The sequence below is a fragment of the Chrysochloris asiatica genome, unplaced genomic scaffold (assembly GCF_000296735.1).
Source record: "Chrysochloris asiatica unplaced genomic scaffold, ChrAsi1.0 scaffold00012, whole genome shotgun sequence".
NCBI lineage: Eukaryota > Metazoa > Chordata > Mammalia > Afrosoricida > Chrysochloridae > Chrysochloris > Chrysochloris asiatica.
The window spans coordinates 34,286,793-34,313,585 of NW_006408530.1; positions in this window are offsets into that span (position 1 = coordinate 34,286,793).

The following is a 26,793-nucleotide window of genomic DNA, read 5'->3' on the forward strand; positions in this document are numbered from 1 at the left end:
AAACCAAATCTACTGTCATCGAGTCGATTCCAATTCATATGAACCCTGTATAGAGTTTCTGACACTGTAAATCTCTGCTGGAACAGACAGCATCAGTTTTCTCCCACGGAACAGCGAGTGGGTTTGAACGATGACCTTGCAGTTAACAGCCTATGCCTAATTCACACCACCCCCTCCCCGCCCCCAGTGCTTCTCAAACTTCAGTGTGCATGGGAATCACCCCAAGGGCTTGTTGAAATATCACTGGGTTCCTAGGATTCCTGACTCCTTAAGTCTCCTTTGCCTATAGGGTGATTATGAGTCAGACTAGACTGGAAGGCGCACAATAACAACACTATGTGTTGTTTGAGAGGCACTGTTTTAGGCTAATTCCTACTCTGATGGGGGCTGTGGTCAGGTCCACACACAATCTCAGAGACCACAGATGAGTATCAGGAAATTGGGCATGCTTTGGCCCAATGGGATCTATTATAACTCAATTAGTGAAGGAAATTTGTCAGTCAGTGCTTTTCCTGAAGGTGGGCAAACTTCACCAATTTAAAGTGTTATTCCAGAGTTGGCCTGTCAGTAGGCCTCCATCTCTCCTGCAACACAATCACTGGAAATCGGCTTACATTTTATATAAAGGATGTGGATTAAATCTTTTGCACTATAGGATGAATTCTAACTGGTCTGAGATGGTTTAGGTATAATTCTTTCCCGAGGCAGACTGACAATATTCCTCCTTCATGCCCATCCAATCCCTGAAGTCTGTGATTATATAAACCATGTGTTTATTTTTAATAGCAGTTCTAGGTGGTACCATGGCATTACTCATCCCCAAATGTATGTTCCATAAGCTCCTCAAAGGGAGCCTCCCCAAACCCCTCTCTTCCTGGATCATCCCAGTTAACAATAACCTTTTACTTACTCTATTACTGCTGGAGATCTAGGGTTATCTTTGATTCATCCATCTCCTCTATCCTCCACATCCAAGTTATAAGAATTTCCTCAATCTGGTTCTCATCCCCTTTCCTCAACCCAAGGATGGGAATTAAGCCTCTGTCATTTTCTCCTAAATGTTGCCTCTGGTATCAGCACTGCAGCCTCACCTTTGTCTTCATTCCCAGAATGCACCATTGAAAACAGGGCTAGGCAGACAAAGGTCTGAGTCAAATCCAGCACACCACTTGACCATGAGCTAATGGGCGGAGTATTTTTGGATGGTTGAAACAAAATTAAAAGACAAATAATGTTTCGTGATACATGAAAATGATAGAAATTCAAATGTCAGTGTTCCATAAATAAACTTTTATTGGAACATAACTATGCTTATTGGTTTATGCATCATCTAAGGCTGTTGCTCTGCTACACCTAACAGCAAGAGTAGCTGCAACAGAGATGATAGCCTGCAAAGACTAAGCCCTTTACAGGCAGTCCCCACATTGTTCTTGTTAGGTGCTGCCGAGTTGGCACTGACTCATGGCAACCTCATGTACAACAGAATGAAACACTGCCTGGTCTCGCACCAATCTCACAATCTTTGCTACGCTTGGGCCCATTGCTGCTGCCACTGTGTCAGTCCATCTTATTAGGGGTCATACTCTTTTTCGCTGACCCTCCACTTGATCAAGCATGATATCCTTCTCCAGGGATTGGTCTCTCCTGATAATATGTCAAAAGTATGAGAGATGAAATCTGGCCAGTCTGACTTTGAAGGAGCATTCTAGCTACACTTCTTTCAACACAAATTTGTTCTTCTGTCAGTGCATGGTACTTTTAATATCATCCACAAACATCATAGCTCAAATGCATCAATTCTTCTGTGGTCTTCTTTATTCATTGTTCAACTTTCAAATGCATTGAAAATACCATGAGTTGGGTCAGACACATCTTGGTCCTCAAAGTGGCACCTTTGTTCTTCAACACTTTAAAGAGGTCTTGTGCAGCAGATTTACCTAATGTAATGCGCCATTAAATCCTTGACTGCTGCTTCCATGAGTGTTCATGGCTGGTCCAAGCAAAATGAAGTCATTGATAGCTTCAATCTTTTCTCCATTTTTTGGATGGTTTTTATTGGTCCAGTGGTGAGCACTTTTGTTTTCTTTACATTGAGGTGCAACCCATATCAAAGGAGCGGTCTTTGATCTTACTCAATTATGAACATACATCAATTATGAACATACATCAATTATGAACATATAGTTTACAGACAACTCCTATTTGCTCTTTATTGTTAAGTGCTCTTGGGTTAATACCTACTCATAGCCACACTGTGTAGGATTTCCAAGGAAGAGTGGTAGGTTTGAACCTCTGACCTTGCAATGAGCAGATCAGTACTTATCCTACAATAACACACCAGGGTGTTTTAATGTTATGTAAATTCACCCTCACTATGAAATGTTTGAGCCACCTTCTGCTTTCAAAAGCTTCTTCCTGACAACAATCTTCAGTTGTGCGCATGCAGCTTTTAAATCACTGAAAAAGGCTGAGTCTTTTTCTTTATTCTTTATTGTTGTTAAGTGCCATCAAGTTGGATCTGATTCATAGTGACCCTAGGTAGGGTTTCCAAGACTGTAAATCTTTGCAGGAGCAGAAAGCCTCATCTTTCTCCCACAAAGCAGCTGCTGGGCTCAAACCATTGACCCTGTGGTTTGCAGTCCAGTGCTTATCCTATAGAGTTACTGCACTCCTGTATGTACTGTTGTTGCTATTGTTAAAGGTCTTCAAGTCAGTCTGACTCATAAAGACCCTGTGCAGGGTTTCCAAGACTTTAAATCTTTATGGGAGCAGAAAGACTCATCTTTCTCCCTTGGAGTGGCTGGTGGACTTGAACCACCCACCTTGTGATTCTCAGTCCACTGCTTATTGTACAAAACCACTACGCTCCCTCTATGATTATGAAGGGGTATCAAAATGTTAAAATCTACTGACAGAAGATACCCAAACTGCACTGAAGGCATTGGTGATGTATGAGGACTATATGGATAATCGAGTGAATAAGGTGAGTGGTGAGTTCTGGTGTGGTGCACTGGACTGCAAGGTTGGTTTGGAACAATAAGGTTGGCAGTTCAAGTTCACCAGCTGCTCCTCGGAAACCATATACAGAGTCACTATGAGTCAGATCCAACTCAACTGCACTTAACAACAACAACAAGGTGAAAGCATTCAATACTGTTGCACTACTCTTCCGATTCTGAACCACGTAGTATCCCCTTGTTCTGTTCAAACTACTGCCTCTTTATCCATATATAACTTCTACATGAGCAAAGTTATAGAGTGTTCTCAAAGTACTATTCTTTGCAATGTTATCCATAATTTTTATGATCCACGTAGTCGAATGCCTTCACATAGTCCATAAAATGTTGGTAAACATTTTTCTGGTGTTCTTTGCTTTCAACCAAGATCCATTTGACACCAACAATGATAACTCTCACCCCATGCCCTCTTCTGAATCCAGTTTGCACTTCAGGCAGTTCCCTGTCGATGTTACAACAAGTGTTTTTTAGTTATTTTCAGCATGTAATACTAATGATGTTCAATCATATCCACAGTCTGTTTGATTGCCAACCTTTGAAATGAACACAAATACTGATCTCTTGCAGTCAGCTGGCCAGATTTCTTGGCATAGATCAATAAGAGCTTCCAGCATCACATCTGTTTGTTGCAGCATCTCAACTGGTGTTCTGTCAATTCCTTAAGCCTTGTTTCCCACCAACACCTTCAATGCAGCTTGTGTGTCTCCCTTGAGTACCCATGGTTCTTGATGACATTGTTCCTCCTAAAATGGGGGACATTGGCCAATTCTTTTGGTACAGTAACTGTGTCTTTCCCCTATCTTCTTTTGATATTTCATATATCATTCAATTGTTGCCCACACAATCCTCCAGTACTGTAATTTAAGGCTTGAATTTTCTCTTCAGTTTTTTCAGTTTGAGAACTGCGAACTATATCCTTCCCTTTGGGTTTTGTAGCTTCAGATCTTTGTACATTTCATCATAATGCTTTGCCTCATTTGCTCAGGCTACACTTTGAAGTCTTCTTGCACCAACCCAAACCAAATTCACTGATGTTGAGTTGGTTCCAACTCATAGTGATACTATAATACAGAATAGGACTGCCACACCAGGTTCCCAAGGTTGTAAATACTTTCAGAAGCCAACTTCCACATCTTTCTCCTGTGGAGTGGTTGGTGGGTTCGAACTGCCAACCTTTTGGTTAACAGCTGAGCACTTTAACCATAGTATCACTGGATTCACTTTGCACCAACTCACTTAAAACTTATCACTATCAAGTTGGTTCCAACTCATAGCGACCCTATATAAGATTTCCAAGGCTGTAAATCTTTATAAAAGCAGAAAGCCTCATCTTTTTCCCATAAAGTGAGGGTGGGTTTAAACTGTCAACCTTGCAGCAGTTAGCAGTCTAGTGTCTAACCTACAGCACTACCAGAACTCCTAAAAGTAAGGCTAAAAAAAATACATATATACTTGTTCCAACTCACCTACAAATTTTCATTTAAGATTCAAAGACAGTTATGAACAGATTTCATTCATAACCTGGGGACTGCCTGGACTATCTTGCTTTTTATAGAAAAAAAAATGTGCTGTCCCCTCATCTTAAAAGCCAATCTGACCAAGCCATCATTCGATTTAAAACTCTTTAGTGGTTCTTCCAAGCCTTGAGAGTAAATTTCAGGCTCTTTAACATGACCCATTAATACCTCGGAGATCTGTCCTCTGTCTACTCCTTCAGTCTTATCTCCATTGTTGTTGTTGTTGTCAAGTGCCGTGGAGTTGGTTCTGACTCATAGTGACCCTGTACAGGGTTTCCGAGGCTGGAAATCTTTACGGGAGCAGAAAGCCTCATCTTTCTCCCATGGAACAGCTGATAGTTTCGAACTGCTGACCTTGCGGCTCGCAGTCCAATTCGTAACCACTACACTACCAGAGTTCCATTTGTCAGTTTAAATGCCTTCAAGGGCTAGGCTGGCAACGTGAGAACAAAGCAGCAGCAGCAGCAACCACTGAGGCAAAAATAAGAGATGAGTGCTAGAACCCTGATTTACTAGAGTACCTTCTGCCTAAAGGCATTCGAATTTTAAAAACAATAACAAAAAGTGTAAGCCACAGGGCACACTGTATTTATACACTGCAGTCCCTTGTCCCTTTGCTTTTGACTTTGATATCCCTGAACTAGTAATACTTGTCCTTCCAACGTCATCTGTTCAACTCCTGCTCTGGCTATAGGAGAAGAACATACCATAGAAAGGCCATCTCAGTGGGAAGCTGTGTGAAGTATCATCGGGAGCCCACAATTGTGTTGATCACAACTTGAATTCTATTGTCTTATAATTCTTTATTTACTCATTGGTTTCTTCCATGAGAAGTCTGACTCTTTGGGAGTAGGATCCTGTCTCATTCAACTTTTTATATTCAGTGTGTGTTTGTTGAGTGGTTGTATAGATGACTAAATGAATGAACTCAGACTCAGCATTATTCCTTGATCCTCACCTACTTCTTCCTTCTCATCACTTTTTAAAACTTTACCAGAATTGGAGTATATTAATTTAAACTTTATCAGAATTGGAGTATCTTTTTCTCTCTTTACAACACTCCTATGAAAAAGGCCAGGTGAGAAGAAGTATTTCCATTTTATGGATGAGAAGGTAGAGAAAGAAGAAAATGGCTCAGTGACGTCAAGCAAATTGGACCAAAAAAACTCCATCTCCTTAGGACCCACACTTTCTATACAGGACCACATGGTCCATTTGGTTCAATTTCACTTCACACACATAAAATTAGTTTTGGGTATCATATTGGACCCTAAAGATTAATAAATATAAGCCGTAGCTCTCAGACCTCAGGAGGTCACAGTGTTCCCAGAGGACAGGCTTGTTCATCCTCTCTAGGCTGGTGAGCCATATCCTAATGGAGGTATGCAGGCATTCTGGTGAGAGACAAGAGGGACCTCAGCTACCCATGAGACAGCAGGACTTTTCTCCAGCTCAATGTTGAATCCTAGCCTTTCCAAGCCTAGGGTCAGGGTGCTTCATGATTGAGATGGTATAATGACCATCTCCCAAATCCATCATTCTCTGGACTTACCAAAGAAGGGCTAGTTTGGCATGAAGTGACTGTACCCCAACCACGAAGGAACAATTTGGGGGCAGAACTTGCTTACTTATTGTGGATTGTAGAAGATTTGGGCGGGAAGAGCATTCCTCATTAGTATTCATCTATATATAAGGCTTCACTTGGATGTGATTCCCTCCTTGGGATCTTCAGAAAGGTCCTGTGGTTTTATGAGCCACTCTTCACACATGCATAGAGAAAGGCAACTTTCTGGAAAGCCATGCAAGACATAGCTAACAAGAAATAACTATCTTTGAAGACTAATTTTCAAGTACCAGGAATGAAAAGAAAAATCTTTACTTTTGTCTTTTACTCTTCTTTACAGTTTAAAATTTTTATTTTCCATCCCAAGTATGTATTTCTCTCAAAACAATAACTATTGTGAAAATACCATAATATATATAGTATGAAAAAAATGACGAATAATCAAAGACCTTGTTTTGAGTCTTGTTTCTAAAACTCTGTGATATTAGCAAGTCACCTACATTTTATGAGCATGGATTCCTATTTTTCATGGTGGTTGTGATGAACAAAAGGCATGATAAACATAAATGTTTTCTGGAAATTCTCAAATGGGATGCAGGTGTTGTTACCTCTTCATTTTTAAAAACTTGTTGCCCTAAAGTTCTCCTCAGGAGCATGATGGAGTCCAGTGGTAGCAGTAATGTTGATAGCCCCAGCTGTTTACAGGAGACGAGCATTTTCAGACTGTACTTTCCCTCTTGTTTCTGACAACTGCCTGGACTCTGCCGTTCTCTCCCCTTACTGAAAACACGTGGGTCTGTTTCCACTGCCTAAATTATCCATCTGGAACGGGTGGGAGACAGCAGTGGCTCCCCTGGCAGCAGAACGTGGCAGCTGTTTTCTGAGACACGTGACTTCATGAAACCTCAGTTGGCAAACAGATTCGCCTCATCTGGAAGGGAAACCTAGCAATTCAAATGTTTTATGAGGCTCCGACTTCAGCTCACACTATTTATTTGGGCTCTTAGTTTAATGTTGATCGCTAGTATCTAAATTGATGATTCACTGCCTTACCTGACACTCAGCCCTCCTTTATCTTTCAGTGGTGGTAAGAAATGCCCACCAAGGGGTCCTTGGCTATTTTCCAGCATCTTTGCAATCTGGGCCTCAGGATAGGAAGAACACAGATTCATAGAGAGACACACCACTCATACACACACACCACTGATATAAATACACATACAGCATTCACACACACACTGCTCAGAGTCACCACACCCATACATACACACACCATTTATACACACAACCCAGTCCGACTCATATACACACCATTTATACATACACCACTCAAACATATACATACACCAGCCAGACACATACACACATACCATTTGTACCACATCCCACTCAGAAACATACACATGCCAAGCACACATACACATCACTGATGTGCTACACACACCATTCACACACACATCCCACTCCGACTCATACACACACACACACAAGCATACAATTTACCCAGACTATTACTCAGACTAATACACATACACCGTTTATACACCCACATCCACACACCAGTTAGGATCATAAACAACACCATTCACACACAGACTATATATACTCCACATTCACAGGCACACATACAGATACATATTTATACCTGTGACACTTACACATACTCACATACACATGTACACCACTCACATATATGTGTCACTCACACTGCCACACACACATCATGCTCACAATTCAATATAATTGTGGAAACTTTCAGAAATATGACAGGGCGTCAAGAAAATTGCATGTTAAAACCAAAGCATCTCCTGCTTCAGTGAGTCTCCATGCTTGATAAAAGAAGGGCTTTATCTTTAGATATGGCCACAGGACAACTGTGCACGACAGTAGTGTCTTAGACTATGGTATTTAAAGATACATACCAATTCACTGAGGTGAGGATTCTTTACCCACTTACTTCTCCTTTTAGACTTTTTATGATTCTCATATTGGATTTTGTGGTTTACATTTACCCTGATCATTAGATTAAATTCCAGTCTCTCCCCACCCACATGCAACTTCACCACCACTTATCGGTGAGAGTCTTGGGAGGAGGATCCGGTGGATAGCGATGTAGCAAACACCCTGGAAGCCAGGTGCAGACAGGCAGGCGCTCTGGGAGAACCTCTGCAGCTCTGGCAGTGAGGCCGAGGGGAATCAACATGGGGCTGGTTAGCAAATAAGGGAGGCAGGAGAGAAGATTCTAAAATGTGGCTCCTGCAGGGAAAATGGGCTTCAGCACAGCCTCACTTTCCTTTTCTAACTCCTTAGAGAGTTATTTTAAGGCACTAGGGAGAGACCCTTCACCAAAATTTCTTTAGCTTGAGGAAATAATATCAGTCTGGGTTTCATTTCTACCATCCAGTCTGTTTTCTTTCTTCAAGGAACTAATGATTTTTGCATCTTCTTTTCTCTTTGAAGCTATCACTGCCTGGCATACAGGAGGGAGTCAATACATATTTGCTGAGTGAAAGCCTGGTTACCTCTTTCATGCAGAGCCATGATATTTTTGTAGGGCTCCATCTATACATGTGAAGGGGCTTTGGCCATCTGGTGGGCATAGAGAAGATTATAATGTGCCTGAACATTACCTCACTGTCTGAATATCTTTTCTTCTTTATTTACATACACTTCCTTAGTGATCTCATCCAGCTCCATGGCTTTAAATACTGGTTAGACTCTGACAACTCCCTAATCTATATCTCCATCCAGATCTCTCGCCTGAATTCCAAGCTCCTTCACCCAGTGACCTGCTGGCCAAACCTACTTACTTCGTAGGCATCTCAAACTAAACATATTTAGGGCGGACTTCAGATTTCCCTCCAAGCCTTCTCCTACAAGCTTTCCCCTCCCTCCAGAAGCAAAGCTCTATTTTACCAGTTTCTAAGGTAAAATCCTTGTATTTCTTTCTCACTTTTCAATTTCTTATACAATCATATTTGCTTCATTAAACGTCTCAGGTCTACATTCAAATTATATCCCAAATTGGAGAACATTTTAACAATTACATTGCTACCTCTCTGGCCTGAACCACTCATCATTTCTCTTTTTGGATTACAAGGAATGTCCCATTGTGTCCTCCTGAGTTCTTTCTTGCAGCTCTACAGTCTGTCTTCCTCTGTCAGCCCTTGAGATCCTTTAGAAATGTAAGTGGGATCATATCTCTCCTCTGTTCCAAACCTAATCAGTGGTCCCTATTTTACTGCAAGTACAATCTGGAGATGTTAATCTCCCTACCATGGCTACAGTGTCTTCCTATGCCACCCCCCTCCTCTGCCTATTTTTCAGTCATGCTCTCAGTCACGGTGCACCCCTCAACCCCCATCACATGGTTGTTTGCCATTCTTCCCTAACACAAAGCAGTGAACAGCTCAGGACCTTTGTTTAGTCCCTATTCCTGTAACCAGACATAGTCTCATGGTTTGCTTTCTCACTTTTTTCAAGTCTGTTTAAATGCTCTCTTTTTGTTGTTGTTGTTGTTGAGGGTCATCAAGCCTATATTGACTTACAGCCACCCCGTATAGAGTTTCTGAGGAGCGGCTGGTAGGTTTCAACCACCAACCTTGTGATTCAAACTGACCTAGCAGTCCGGCATATTAGTGACATGTGACATTTTCTAACCACCCCATCTTGACTCTGATACTTTTACTTTATTTTTATCCATGATGCTTATTCCCACATGACATGTATATATATAAAACTTTGTATATTTATTGCCTGATTATACCTTGTAGAATGTAAAAACCCTAACAGTAGGAACTTTAAGCATTTTGCTCATTTCTATACCAGTAGTGCCTGGAACAGGAGGCATGGCTAGTTTCATGGTAGAATTCTTGCCTTCCATGTGGGAGACCTGGGTTTGATTCCTAGCCAATGAATCTTATGTGCAGCCACCATCTGTCAGGGGAGGTTTGTAGATTTCAGCAGTGCTTCCAGACAAGCACAAATCAGGAAGAAGCGCCTGGGAAGCTATTTCTGAAAATCACCCAATGAAAACCCTGTGGATTACAACAGTTTGCCGTGCAGCCTATCATGGGGATGCCACAAGACTGGACAACATTTTGTTTCATTGCGCATGGGATTGCCATGAATCAGAGTTGATTTGACATATGCCAACAACAAATAATAATGTCTAGAATACTTTCTGAATCTCAGTAAACTTTTGATGAAGGCAGGGAGATATACAGAGTTAGGGAAGCAGGAAGAAAGGAAGGGAAGGAGGGAGAGAGGGTCAAAGAAGCCACCTGTCCCTTTAGGTCTCTATACCAGAGCCTCAGTGGCAGTGTATGGAACTTTCCATTAAGGCAGTATTTCTTAAACTCTTTTCATGACAGCCAATCAATAAGGAATACATTTTACATTATGATATAATATCAATAGCTATAAATATTACTACATGGTATGTACTTTATTTTCTATTCCTTTTTATTCTGTATGAACCTTTTCCATTTTGATTCATTAAAAACATGCTTGCTTGGACTCATTAAGCTGATTTAACAAGCCATTAATGTGTTATGAATCATGGCTTGAAAAACACTGCACTAGAAGGAATCAAAGGTCTTGAAGAGGGATAGAGGTTAAAATGCAACTGAAGTGACCGTCATGTACACTGTGGTGTCAATTCATTAAATCAGACTGTTTTCCTTTTAAAATGCTGATGAAGAATTTTGGAGTTTTTATTACCATCTGGAGGAAAAGGCAACTTTCTAGCATGATTGCTGATGACAAGACGTTATCAAAGTTATGGTGACTCTGGAGAAGATGTGGGAGAGAAATAGGCCAGGAAACCCTCATCTCTTTAGTGAAGGAAAGTTAGAGGGGCCAAAGGGTTTAAGTATGCTGTCCACATCTCAGACCAGGACACATCCAGGTTCAAACCCTGCCTAGTTCTGCTGTCTCATGTGGAAGAAGTCTCCAATCCTTCCCTTCAGGTAGGCACTGTGGGAAACAAACCGCAGCCATGTCTTTCATTCTAGAAGCAATTGGCTCTAGACTTTTCTATGCCAATGTTCCTTGCCAAACTTTGTGTGTTGGTAACTCAGGTGATCTTGGTTATTATCTGACACACTGTGCTCTAAGTAATTTACAACAGTATTAATGTCTCCATTTTATAGATGTTAGGCATGATTAAGTAACTTACTCATGATTTCCTAGCTGGTAAACACAAGAGTCCTGGTGTGGTGCTATAAGGATAAGCACTCGACCATAAGGTCAATTTGAACCACAAGGCTGGTGGTTCAAACTCACCAATCCTTCTTGGAAAACTCTATACTGGGTTGCTACAAATAGGAACCAATTTGACAGCACTTAACAACAATAACATTACTGACTGTGTGTGGCATCCTGATGTGGAACTGTAGGATAAGCACTGGTTCAAACTCACCTGCTCCTCAGAAACCCTATACTGGGTGGCTATGAGTTGGAAGTGACTCAACGAGACTTAACAACAATAAATGAAAGAGCCAGGATTTGAACCTAGGCAGTCTGAGCTCTTGTTCACTACTGATTGTTTTAAAATATGATGACTTTTATGATAGCTGAATTTATGCTAGTCTATTGCTTCCTGGAAGAAGGAAGAGTTCAGGGCTGTTGATGGCGGCAGTCTGATAGATTGGTACTAGAGGACACTGTTGTCATTCGTTCTTCACTCCACTTTCCCTGAATTTAAGGGTTCCAAATGTCGCTATGAATCAGTACTGACTCGATGGCACCTAACAACAACAATAAGGAGCTCTAAAGGAGCTCTGGTAGTGTAGTGGTTACGAATCAGGCTGCGAACAGAAAGGTCAGCTGTTTGAAACTACCAGATGGTCCGCTGGAGAAAGATGAGGCTTTCTGCTCCTGTAAAGATTTACAGCCTCGGAAACCCTGTACAGGGTCACTATGAGTCAGAACCGACTCCACGGCACATAACCACCACCATAAGGAGCTATAAGGAGCTCTAGTAGTGTAATGGTTATGTGTTGGGCTGCTAACCTCAAGGTCAGCAGTTAGAAACTACCAGCTGCTCCGCAGGAGAAAGATGAGGCTTTCTGCTCCCATAAAGATTTACAGCCTCAGAAACCCTATGCAGGCTCCCTTTGAGTTGGAAATCAACTCCACAACACACCGCCATCATAAATACGATAAATCAAGGGCCAATGAATTGATTGTCCAATTCAGAGTCTATAAAGCTGGCTATAAACCTTTTTGATTTTGCCTACTTAGCATTTTGAAATAATGTAGATCTGACTGTGTAGCTGGCCATGTTCTTTCTAACTCATCACAGTCTCCACCGCTCCCTGTCCTCCTCATTTGTGCTGCTTGCCTGGTTCCTGAAGGCTGTGCATGTGTGTGTATATATACTATTTCCCTGGTGTTGTGTCATATTAAAATGAGATCAAGCCCCACATGGCATTATCCCAGATCTCTTCAATCTGTGTAGCCACCATGTGGTCATGCCATCACTCTGAACAATGAAAGAAAATGCACATGTGAAATGGAATTGGTAGCATTCTTCTCACAGTACTTCGCATCTAATTGGAAATGTCTGGTTCCCATGTGTTGAAGGGAATCCATTGGGAGTACCAGTTCTTGAGGATTCATCCTAGTACCTCCTTCCCTGAAGTGTGCCTGTTTACTGTGATCCAGGAATGAATAAAAATGGTTGGGAAGGCAGTAAAGGCAATTGTCAAGCGTCAGGTCTGAAAAGTGAGTTAGTGCAAGGAAATAAGCGCTGAAGTTAAGTGCAGTGGGATTCAGGGGCTCGTGAGGAATTGGACACAGACGGGAAGAATTGAGGGTATTATTGGTCTGTCAGTTATATGACAGTTGTGTTGACAAGCTATTGGACAGTGCTGAGGCTCTGGCATTCAAATACGTGGCTCCAATAGGTCATTAATACATAAGTATTTAATGAGGCTCTACTAAGGGTGTGATATTGTAGGATAAGCCCTCGACCTCAAGGCCGATTTGAACCACAAGGTCGGCAGTTCAAAGCCACCCACCATTCCTCAGAAATCCTATACAGGATTGCTACGAGTCAGAACCAATTGGATGGCATTTCACAACAACAAACTAAGAATCTGAGTTTCTTGTAACTGAATAAACTTACTATTGAAAACCTTAGTTCCTAATGAACTCTATGCTAAAGATGATAAGGAAGAAATCTCAATTCTGCCCATTATCTGGTCATACCTCATCTCAGACTATTCCAAGAGTCAGCAGTATTTGCTCCTGTTTTTGAATTTTGATGATCTGCACCATGTCAATGTCAAAACACATAAACTTGATGCCAGAGTAAATCAGACAAGGAGATGGAAGAACACTATTCTCTAAAGAGATTCCAGACTTGAGAATTTAAGAACATAGATGTTGTCATCCAAGAGATGACTTGGATTCTGGCTGTGACATTTCCCTTTAAATATTCTTCTTTATACATGAAGGCAAAATGTTTTGGTTTGTGTGTATAAGACAAATTCCTTAAGCCCACAGAGTCTCAATTTCCTCATTTGTCAAATAGGGTGACTAGTACTACTATATAAGGTTGCCATCACCCCCCTATTTGTTTGATGTACTCTGATGTATACAGCAAACTTGTTTTTTACTGTGATACTACAAGGTATACCACTGGTAGATCAATTCCAAAAGGGTTTCCCGTGGTAAGCAGGTTTCAACCGAGCTTCCAGACTAAAGTAGACTACAAAGAAAGACCTGTGATCTACTTGCAAAAATCAGTCTGTGAAACCCTATGGATCACAACAGAATAGTGTGTGACATAGTGCTAGAAAATAAACCCCCTAGGGTGCAAGGTACAGTGCCCCCAATAATAGGCCAAACATACCAACAATTGTAACAACCACACAAGACCAGAAAATGTTTCATTTTGTTGTATGTGGAGAGCTGACTCAATAGCAACAAACAATACCAACAACATGTAGGTTATTCTTGTGGAAACAAAACGAAAAATCAGGTAAAATCGTTGACATGAGCCTAACAATTATTATTCATAAATTACCTGTCATTTTTGTTATGATAAATGTCTTAAAATATTTGAAGGAAACTTGGATGGAGGCAGTCTATAACCATCCATTCTGATATTCTGTGATGGTCTTTGCAAGACAGCAGCAAACAGCAAGTTTAGAAGTCATGGTTTGCATTCCCAGAACTACCATTATGTGCCAAACTATGACAGTTACAATAAGTTGTTGATGTTGCTAAGTGCCGTCGAGTCAATTACGACCCATAGTGACCCTGTATAGGGTCTCTGAAGGCAGCTGGTGAGCTTGAACTGCTTGCTGACCTTGCAGTTCAAATGGTTTTGCAGTCTGTTGCATTAACCCAAAGCACCACACCACACCACAATAAGTAGTAGACAATAAAATGTATAGAGTACAGGATTTAAGTCTTAAGTGACTTTGGACAATGCTGTTCAACCTCCATTTTCTTGTCTGTAAAATGAAACATTTCCGCTAGATTTGGTATAATAAATGAGATACTATATTAAAAATTCCCAGTTCCTAATTTGCACTTAATAATTCTTATGTACCCATTAAAAATTGTATTAACACTATCCTGTCTTTTAAATTGATTGCAAAGAGCAAATCATTTTGCCTTCATGTTTAAAGAAGAGTGTTTAAAACAGGAAGTAGCCTTTTCCAGGTATCTGTAGAAATGGACCCAGAATCAGAACTCAGCCTGGTGGGGTTGTACAGTACAAATTCATCTTTGGGTACTTTTAACTTTAGTGTCAGAAGTCACTTCTCAGAATAAGTGCCTTCATTTTGATAATAATTTTTGACAATTTAAGAGGAGTGGACCTTTCTCATGAGAAAGCTAGAATTTCATCAGTTTTTTTTTTTTTAAGAGACAAGTTTAGTTCAATTTGCATTGTGTGTGAAGTTTCTAGTTAATTAATCTGGACTGCTCAGGTGCTGCAGGTTAATGCGCTGGACTGCAAGGTAGGTTTGATCCTCAAAGTCGGTGGTTCAAAATCACCAGCCGCTCCTAAAAAAACTATATACAGGGTTGCTATGGATGGGAACTGACTTGATGGCACTTACCAACACCACCACCACAACAACACTCTGGTGCTGTAGGATAAACATTGGACTACTAACTGCAAGGCTGGTAGTTCAAACCCACCATTTGTTCCTCAAAAACCCTATACAGGGTCACTATGAGTTGGAACCAGCTTGACAGCACTTAACAACAACTCTTGGTAAAAGGTGCCCTGGTGGCGCAATGATTAACATACTCGATCGCTCATTGAAAGGCTGACAATTCGAATCCACAGGAGGAAGACATGGCTATCTGCTTCTACCAAGATTGCAGCCAGGAAAACTCTGTGGGGCATTTATACTTTGTCACATGGTGTCAGTATGAATTGAAATTGGCCCAGCAGTACCTAAAAATAGCAACACCCAAACACGGAGTCCCCGGATGGTCTGAATGGTTACTATGCTTGGCTGCTAACTGAAAGGTTGGTAGGTCAAGTCTATCCAGGGGTGTTTCAGAAGAAAGACCTGGTGATCCACTTCCTAAAGATCACCGCTGTTGAAAACTCTGTGGAGCACAATCTCACTCTCATCATGGTGGCACTGTGGATTGCAATTAACCAATGGCAACTGCATTTAAAAATTTTTTTGAATCAGGAGTGGATTGTACTGGTGTGGTTATTCAGAGTGCTTACAATCAAATCATATTCAAACCCCACCTTCCCCTAGAATGTTGTTGTTAAGTGTCATCGAGTCGGTTCTGACCCATAGCGACCCTATATAGGGTTTCCAAGGAGCGGCTGATGATCTTCAACCACCGACCTTGTGGTTCAAATGACTTTGCAGTCCAGCGCATTAACCCACAGCGCCACACCAGGATTCTTTCCCCTAAAATAGTAGCCCTCAAACTTTAGAGGGTATCAGAATCACCTGGGAACTTACTGAAACTTACTGTGTCCCATCCCCAGAGTTACTGATTCCTTAGGTTCTGGGTTGCATCTGAGAATACAAGTATCAAGATGATGCTGATGGCATTTGGCCCAGGGACCAAAGTTTGAGAACCACTAGCGTATATCCCCTGCAGGAGTGTTACTATTATTAAATTAACTCTCCAGCTATGGATTTGTGTTCTCAGTTGGAGGGAAGCCATTGGATTTACATGTCAGCAGCATTAAGCTTCACAAAAATGCAGTCTTTGAATGATTTCTCCAGGACATGGTGCCGTGTCTTCAGAAACTGTAAATATGGTGACTGTACCTCTCCTTGATCTGTATCTTCACCTGGTGTTCCAGAGAGTCAAAGGTACATTGCATGGGCATGCCCAGTATTACAAGAAAGAAATATTATTTCAGCCTGTGTTACAAACAGCCCCTGCTTTTCAAAAGCAAAGCTATCATATTTAATCATCCTTTATAATGAAAGTGTAATTTCAACCCCATCTCAGCCACATGGAAGAGCTCATTTTTCCAGGGGTGTGTCTGTGATAACAGCGTGCCTGAGCGGACTGGAAAAGAAAAGGGGACATTTCCTAGTTTCAGAGGGGACTTAGATCATCCATACTGGACAGACAGTTATGTTTGGTCCAGCCCCATTCCAGGGAAATGGCTCTCAACCAAACCCAGCAGCAGGCCAGAAAGCAGGATTATTTAATCACCTGGAAGCCCAGCCTGCCCCTGCAGCTGTCAGAACCTGTCACAGTTGGTTTGCCAAGGACCTAGGGCCAGATGCCTGCCTTGAGAGCATTCATTCCCAAGCTGACACCTGGGCTTCCGAACTGCCAATGAAATTGTACCATGAGGAGCAGTGGAGCCTAAATTAGTCAATGCATTGCACGCTGGGAATTCCTCCCAATAGGAAGTGGATGGGGAAAGAGAAGTGCAGGTGTCCAATTAGATTACCATCTTTACCCTTGTCTCATAAGCCCACAGGCTTTCGGTGCTATTCAGTAGGAACCTAAAGCATTGCAGACATTTCCTTCCCAAGTTTACTTTTTACTTTTTATTTTTAAACTCAGCTTGAAAAGATGGAAACAAATGTCCTCCTTCAAGCTAGATTTATTTTAAGAGCAACGGAGGATGACTTTGTGATGAGGTTTTCTGTGTAAACAGGGTTCTGAAAAAAAATATGGGGTGGGGGCAGGGACAGGGTAGGTATTATTAAGTCTTTCTTACTTAAACCGCATTAGAGGGAGGAATAAGAGGAAGGGAAGGAGGAAAAAGGCTGGAAGAAAAGGAAAGAAACATGATGATATTCATTAAGATTTTTCATGGATGAATACAAATGACTGTTGAGCTTACCACTTTATTTCCATCGCTCTTCTCCAGTGACAGAGAAGTAAATAACTTCTGGCTTTCACATCAGTTTTGACTTGTGGTGACCCTGTGTGTATCGGAGTAGAACTGTGTTCCATAAGGTTTTCACTGACTGATACTTTGGCATTTGATTGCCAGGTCTTTCTTCCAAGGAGCAGCTGGATGAATTCAAAGTGCCAATCTTTCAGTTAGTACCCAAGTGCTTAATCATTCATGCCACCCAGGGACTCCCAGAGAGAGAGAGACTCCCTATAGATTACACATTCTGAGCGGATTACATATTTGTACTTACGTCTAGGATGAGGTCCAAAACACAGTGACCCATTATTTTTGAAGGGGTGGATTGTGTATTCAGAATAGATGTGTCACGTGCAAAACCCACGTCCACCTATAGATGACCCTTTGTATCCTCAGAGGCCTGTCTACTGAGTGTTCTAAGGTACCAAGACAGGATAAAAGCTTGTGGGGAAATGCTTACTCTGATTTGAGAATAAAACATACTAATTTGGTTTATGTGAAGAAGCAGCTTTCCTGACACCTTGCATTAGACATCCAGGATTTATGCTGCTCGAAGCAATGGGTCAGAATTGACTTGATGGCCCTTAACAACAACAGCTTCATTAAGTCCTGGTGTGGCCCTGTGGGTTAATATGCCAAACTGTAAAGCCGTTCGAACTGCAAGGTCGTGTAAGCTCAACAGCTGCTCCTCGGAAACCTTATACAAGGTCGCTATGGGTCAGAATCAACTCGACAGCACTTAACAACAACAACTCCATTATGTTGGCTAAGGTAGACACAGCCAGCAACCCCCCCCCCCCCCGAGTTATTAAAACTGTTCATTTCCCCTCAACCTTATGATGCATAGGGTTTGCACAGCAAAAGAGAAAATGGTTGTTTTCCCTTCTGTGCCTCTAGCCTGGGGTTCCATATCTGCTTCCATCCGAACAAAACACAGTGCTCAGAGAAACAGAGACACAGGAATTGAGAGCCTGCTACTAAAGATGTCCGGTAGCGTAGTGGTAATGAATTGGGCTGCGAACTTCAAGGTCCACAGTTGGAAACTACCAATGTCGGAACCAGCACCACAGCACTTAACACCAACTACTAAAGGTGTGGTGTATAAATAATTTGCAATGGAGAATTTTTTTTCTCTTCATCCTTTTCTGTTTTCTTTGCCAGAAAGGCAAGAAGTAGAATCAGGTTTAAAAAATAATCTCCAAGAAGCAGCGACCTGGCTTATTCCAGTTTGGTATTAAGTCACGAATGAGCAAAACGTCCCTGAGGAGAAGCCTAGAGCAGGGCCTGGTGAGTCTCAGGAAGGAGTCCATGGCTTGGCCCAAACTTTCTGATGGCTGTGTTGGCAGTGGACTCGCTGGTTTGTCTAGCTGCTCTGTATCACCACAATTAGATGAAAGGAAAAGAAAATAATCTGATTTCCATTTCTGTACTGACATGTATAGAAGTATGTCGTTCTTTCTCTTTTCTATTTGCTGAGTATTTTAGGGATTAGGTTGGCAGGGTAAAAGCACATTTACATGGAGGTTTTAAAGTGAACCTGGGGGTACCTCGGTTGAACACAGAAGGTTCCCTTAATCTAGGAAAACAAATGGAATTGTTGTCAAGATACCTAACATAGCGGACTGATGGTGGTGGAGTCGTGGGGCGGGGGAGGGGGGTGCGATGCTCATTTCCCTGAGTGAGATGAGAGCATTAGTCTTATCCCTTGTTTCTTTTCCATGGAGGCAGTTTTATTTTCACTTTTGCAGCCAATGCTTCACTGCAGCTGGGAGCACCTATTGCCCTGCTTTCACACGTGGGCTTACCTAGACAGATCAGTCCCTGAGCTGACCGCTGGTCCTCTGAGGGGAAGAAGGATGGAGGCTGAGCATCCAGGCCTCTGCTGCAATACACTATTGTTATATCCCACTTAATGTCTCCCTATGAATCCATGGACTGCCAAAAGAACCAATACATTGGTTTTGGAAGAAGTGCAGCAAGAGTGCTCCTTGGAGGCCAAGATGGCTAAACTTCGTCTCTCGTATTTTGGATGTATTGTCAGAAAGGAACAGTCACTGGAGAAGGATGTCATGCTGGGTAAGATGGAGGGTCAGAGAAAAAGAGGAAGACCCCTAACGAGATGGATCAGTCAGGTGGCATCATTGATGGACTCAAGTGTGGCAGCGGTAGTGAGGTTGGCCCAGGATCGGACATTGTTTCATTCTGCTGTGCATGGGGTCACTATGAGTCGGTTCCGACTTGATGGCACCTGACAACAACAACAATGCATCTTCTGAGTCTTCAGTTCTTAAGTGCCTGGTTTCTCACTTATTGTTCATCTTCTTCTTTATCTTATTGCAAATGCTGTTATTTTTGCTACTAAGTGCTGTCGAGTTGGTTCCAACTCATAGCGACCCTGTGTAGAGTTCCCAACAAGTGACTTGTGGGTTTTAGCCACTGACCTTGTGGTTAACAATCCAGTGCTTATCCTACAATACCACACCAGGATAGAGCACGCAAAACCACCCACTGCCATCCAATCGACTCTGACTCATAGAAACCCTATATGAGTACGACTGCTCCTTGGAGTTTCTGAGACTGTAAATCTTTATGGGAACAGACAGAGTCATCTTTCTCCCATAAGTATAGAGCACACACACTATACTATTGTATATGATTATAGTTTACTGCAGATGTTGGAGCCAGTTGCTTAAGTTAAAACCCTAGTTTTGCTCATTGTGCAATATTGAGTGTGTTCCTTAACCTGTATGTATCTCATGCAGTTTGCTCACTATACAACAGGGATCATAAAGGGACCTAACTCATAAGATTAAGTCCTTGTGTGGTGCTGTAGGATACACATGAAACTGACAACCATAAGGTTGACGGTTCAAAACCACCAGCTGCTCCTGTGAAACCTTATTACAGGGTCACTATGAATTGGAACCAACTTGATGGCTAAAATGCTGAAAAAGATATTTAACTAAAAAAACCCCAACTCCCGGCCATCGAGTTGATTCCACCTCATAGCTAATCCAGATAGGATTTCCAAGGTTGTAGAAAACTGCATCTTTCTTCTGCGGAATAGCTGGTGGGTCTAAACGGCCTACCCTGTGGTTAGCAGTCTAGTAGCATACACTAAAACCAATAAAACAAAATGGTTGTCATCAAGTCGATTCTAACTTATGACAACCTCATGTGGGTCAGAGTAGAACTGTGCTCCATTGAGTTTTCAATGGCTGATTTTTTTTTTTAAGTAGATCTCCAGAACTTTCTTCCAAGGAACTTCTGGGTGGACTCAAACCCATAATCTTTTGGTCAGCAACTGAGTGTTTAACTGTTTGTGCTGTCCAGGTACACACATACTAAGTGCTATAAAAATGTTTACTGGTGTTCTTGTTTGACCTTGCCTATCTTGTTTACTTGTTTAAGTGGCTGTTCATTCTGCTTCATATGTATCTTTCCTTCTAATTATCTGTGGGTTGCCCCTTCACTGGAGCATCTTCTATGGTTCTCCAGATCTGTTGCTCACCCTGATTCAAGCAGCATCCTAGTTATCTAAGAACACAGATGTCACTGAGGACCCTGGGGAACCACACTTTCCTTCATATACGATAATTTCTCATGATCTGAGGTTAAGCTACAATTTGGGCTCTCTAGAAGCAGGTACCAAGATGTAGTCTGGCATCTACACCCATGGAAGAAGGAGGAGGATAGGGGACTGCAATGAGAAATACATTGCACTTTGATACAGACCTGGCACAACCTCATTAGTACTGCAGGTTGGTGAGAAATGCATATGGCATTTCAGAGTAACCCAAGTCAACCCAGAATTCCTAGCCCATAAACTCCTACTTGGATCAGTCTTTATAGAGGCCGTTGGGCAAGGTAGCTTTCTGCAGCTAGGGCAAAACCTGAAGGGCTGGCAGGGAGACTCTGCTTCTTCAAAAGGTTTAAGTGGTACATGTCCAAGTCCTTCATAGTTCAAGTTCCAGACAAAAAGACACTGCCTTTCCAAAGAGAACTCAACACAAGATACCTTTATAAAGATAATGTGACCAAATGTCCTTTACAGGGTGGAGGGATAAAAGGAAGAAAACTGCATTAAGGGTAAAGAATAATGCTGAGGGAAGGGAGGGTGATAAGGTAAATGGAAACCAAAGAGCAGAGATGTGTGCTACTGTAAGACATGGGGCTAGCAGGACTTGGATGAAGCCAAGGAGAAGTTTGGGAAATTGCTAGGAGAAATCATAGTGGGTTTAGGATGGCCACACTTCTTGATTTTGCTGGGACTGAGGAGTTTCCTCAGACACTGGACTTTAATGCTAAACCTGAGTCATCCTAGGTGGGTGGTTATAAAGCCTTTCTAAGCTACCTTTCAGGGCCACAATGGAATCCATGGAATAATGGACAGATATGGAAACCATCAGCAGATCTTTGTCACTCCACTAAGAATAACAAGGACATTAATAATGATTCTGTGGTGATTTACATGTACCTTTTGTTGTTATTAAGTGCTGACAAGTGGGTTCCTCCTACTCATAGTGACCCTGTACTTGGTTTCCGAGGAACTACTGATGGGTTTGAGCCACCAACCTTGTGGTTAGCAGTCCAGCACTTTTCCTACAGTGCCATATGAGGAATCCTGAGAATAGGGTAAGAATGGCAAAGTAGAAAAGATGTCTAGGGAACAAACAAGAGTTAAGTATCTTAATGTACCCAAACATTCTCAGTACCAGACTGGAATACTCCTACACCCATGCTCATTCCACCTGAGTGCCTTTCTCTACCCCTTGGCCCCACCTCATCAATTTTGGATCATTCTGTCCATTTTCACCACTTCTTTCATGAGATCACTGGCATGAAATGCCATTAGAGATATAAGTTCATTGGATGGCAAAAACAGTTTGTGCTCAAAAGGTTGGAAGTTTGAACCCACCCACAGCACTGCAGAAGAAAGTCCTGGTGATCTGCTTCCATAAAGATTACAGCCAAGAAAACTCTATAGAACAGTTTGACTCTGTGGCACATGGAGTCACCAAGAGCGGGAATCAACTAGACAGCAATGAGTTTATTTTTTGCTTTTTTTAAGGATGGCTTTTTGAAAGAGCCCTGATGAATATTTACCACGTAAACAAGATATTTCTGGAGGTTAAAATATCAGGCCATCAGAGAACGACAAGAGCTCAAGTGTGCAAGGACAGAAGACAAGGCTTACTCCTTCAATAGATCCCTGATTCTTTCCCTACCACCACCCCCACTTCCACCTTTTTAAGATGTTTGTCATCTTGAAGGGAAACGGAGACATTCCAGCTGGTTCAAGTGCTCCGTGTCAGCCCAGGACTTGGCTGCACATTTGGGTGAATGCAGTCTGATGAGGCTGTCCTCTGGGACCCCAGGGCAACAGATCACCTCCTTTTTCCTCCATGGAGCATCACAGTGCCGTATCAGCCCACGGCTCTTATGAGGTAGGGGTCGGGGGTACTATTATGAGTCAGAGACTCAACTGTGTTCTAGGAACTCTGAGGAGCCACCTGTCACTGCCAGTCATCTCAGGCTTTATTGAAGGCAGGTGTTAATCACACTGCACACCAGGTCTCAACACCTGGGGAAAGCCAGCAGCTCATCCCCTTTCCTTCCTTAGAGCTGTCACTGATTTTAACAGCCTCTCAGTATCTGGTGAAAATCGAATGCACAGTCTTTTTATTTAAGACAATTGTGGGTCACAAAATTAGTTGCTTTCTCAGTTTACAGACAGCCCAATCCCTTGCGGCCTCCCTCAGGGTCTGGTTTCAGGCAAGCTCTGTTCTCAGGTTAAAAGAAATGCAACTTACATCTTATAGTTTAATTAATTTACATCAATCCTTAAAACAGCATTGTGGGATCCTGGCTGGGCAAGTTGGACTTTAATGCTGTGCTCTGGATTCGTGTAAAATCAAAGCAGGATAAGATTATGACTCCTGTCCCCCTTTTCCCACCTCCTCATTCCCAGCCCTTTTTATTTAGGGCAAGCAAAGTAGTTAAAAATGTCAAACTCACATATGCACTGTCAACAACACAATGAGGAGGCTGAAATAAAATCCCCCAGCTTCACGGTGATACTTTATACTTTCATGGGGCCTTTCACCACGAGCCTTACGGTGCCCCAGAAGCATTAACCATTGCCACACCTCTCAGGGCTGGGGCCTGGAGCCACAAACCCAGTGAGAAAGTAAATTAATTGGGGGAGGGGGGAAGGGAGAGGTTACCTCATTTCCTAGACAGGTCCCAGGCAGTTTCAAAGTAGGCCAAGTTTTTCTCTCTCCACCTTCATGTCCTCTTCCTGCAGACATCTCTTTTATCCGCTCCCTCTCCAAATGTCCCTCATGTCCAATTATATCAACCGTTCAGTCGACAGACTACATAGGTGTTAGGTATACCAGCAAGTGGCCCTCCCTCCCCTAGAGGAAAAGCAATTATAAGTTTGAAATCTGCTATATCATTTAAAGCAGCAAGGTAATCATTATAAAAGAAGTCTGAACTTTGTTGGAATTTTACTTTAAGGTTTACTCTTGGTTTTGTTTGAGTTATGTAGTATGGGCGTGGCTATTGTGACATCTTAGGCCTGGTACAGTGCTGTAGGGTAAGCACTGGACTTCTAACTGCAAGGTCAGTGGTTCATAACCATCATCAGAAATGCTTTACAGAGTTGTCAGGAGTCGAAACTGACTCGATGACACCTAACAGATAATAAAAGCATATCAATGTTATCTGGCTATGTGATTGGGACTTTCAATGTGTTGTCCACCTGTTTTGTCTTTCCCAAGTTGCATTTTGTGTGAAATGTAATCTTATCTAGTACTGGTTTTTGTTGTTGATGTTGTTAAGTGTCATAGAGTCGGTTCCACCCCATAGCAATACTGTATAGGGTTTCTGAGGAGCAGCTGGTGGGTCTGAACCGCCGATTTTGCGGTATATAGAACCTGGACAAAGTGGCATGATCTCTATCAATGTCTGATTGCAGCCAAGATGGCCATCTAGATTGTTATAACCATGTTTCTTAAACCATGTTTCTGAGGACCACCTGCATGAGAATCCCCTGGGAGAATCCTCCAAGGGGAGACTCAGACTCTCAGTGCCTTGTTTGGTAGGTCAGAGGTGTTCTACACCGTTGTTGTTATTGTTGTTGTCAGTTGCTGTTGTGTTGGTCTGACCCATGGTGACCCCATGTACAACAGAACGAAACACTCCCCAGTCCTGAGTCATTCTCATGGATGTTGTAATTCTTAAGGTCATTGTAATGACCTCTGTCTATCCAGTGCCTTGCAATCTAGGGGTCTCCCCTTCTAGCACTATACCAGACAATGTTCTGTTGTGGTCCATGGATTTTAATTGGCAAAATTTTGGAAGATAGCCAGGCCTTTCTTCCAAATCTGTCTTAGTCTGGAATCTCCATTGAAACCTCTCCACTATGGGTGACCCTGCTGGTATTTGAATTATCCATGGCAGAACTCCCAGCATCATAACAACAAGCAAGCCACCACACTATGACAAAGTGACAGATGGGCTGGTGGGTTGCTATGTTGCCTCTTCCAAAATTTGTTTTCTATTTCTCATCATAGATCAGTTAGATATAGGTGGATTCTTATGCTCCAGTGAAATGATAAATCCCAGAAAAGAAACAGGTATTGGAACAAGGTCATAAGCGTTAGTGACAGTCCTCAGTGTAAAGAGGATGAGGTGGGAAACAAGTTTAAATGACCCAGTCTTTGACATTATCTCCTGCCCCTGATTGGATTGTGTCCATCTTCAAGGGCCTGGAGTGATACACGGGGACTAATTTCTGAGACTGATTCCCATCCTCATCTGTACCTGCCCTTGAGGCCGATGGTATAGCTCTTCATGGAGGCAGTAAGCAGACTGACTGGGTTATATAAAGGAACAGAACTCACACTGGTTTAAGGTTGAAGTCTGATGGTCTGCCATTTATCTATACCTATGCATCACAATTGAGTATTCTTATAATGTTCCTAATTCCAATTTTCATTATTCTTATTGATTTGTTATTTGTTATTGATCAGTTCTGTCTCATGGCAACCCCATGTGTGTGGAGCAGAATTACTTCATAAGGTTCCAGACTTCCAAGGCACCTCTACATGCGTTCATACCAGCACTTTACCCTTTGTACCACCTAAGGACTCCTCATAGTGGAAATAACTCTCCTTTCAATATTGATAATCATCAGGAGGATATTGACCCTAGTACACTAGACTCCTGGTGCGGCTCTGTAGGATCAGCACTAGACTGGGAACCACCAGGTCAGCAGCTACCCCATCAGCTGCTTCTCAGAAACCCTATATAGGGTCGCTATGAGTCAGAGCTGACTGGATGGCACTTAACAGCAACAGTACATTGGCGAATCAGTGCATATCTGAGTTCAGATACTTTACCAATTAAAATTTGTGTGGCTACTATCTAAGTAACATAGCTCTCTGGACCTCAGTTTCCTCTACTGTAAAAGGAGAGTGATAATAATCATATCTAACTTGCTTAGATGCTAAAGGCCAATGATAGGATGCATAGAAATGCTGACTAAATAGAAGCTGTTCTGCTTGTGTGGTTTGAGGGAGAGTTCGTGGGGACATCAGACACTGCAGGTATAAAGCGTAGCTGTGATGACAGTCTTGGTAGACTCCCAATGGTGCACGGTTATCATTGTGAGGAGTTGCATGGGGACTTTGTGGATGTTTTTCATACCATGCAGACCTGAATACCATCCCTGAGTATGAACTTTCCAGTTTAAGACAGAAAACACTTAAACATGAAGAACACAAGCATAAGGCTTTCAAGAAATTGGCAGGTGAACAGACATACTTGTGGGGGCAATAGGAGGCTGGTGAGGGCAGGCCTTACCTGAAGGGCTACAAAGCAGGGTGGGCCATGCATCAAAGCAGATGGAGGTAATTTCAGCAGCAGCATCCATGATCCCTTGGTGGAGCTGGAGGAAGCTTGCCTTTTTTCAACCCACCCTCACCTCTCCCTGCCCCCCCCCCATTTGTTTTTATACCAAGATTTAAGTCAAGTAGTTGTATTTAACTCTCACTTAGAAAAGTATGACCCTTATCACACCCAAGATGTTCCCAGTGTGCATTTAAACAGGATCCAGGCTTCGCTTCTTAAAATATGTGGGTCCTAACAGCATGTAGGGAGCATGGGCTATGCTTTCCTTTTAGAATTACTACAGCCATCAGATACCTTTTTATGAAAAAAAGACGATGCTGGTACATTTTCTCTACAGGAATGCAAACAGTGCTCTGAAAAGCTTATCTTACCTAGGTGGAAATTTTGTCATTTTGTCTTTTGTGTGTGTGTGTGTGTGTGTGTGTGTGTGTG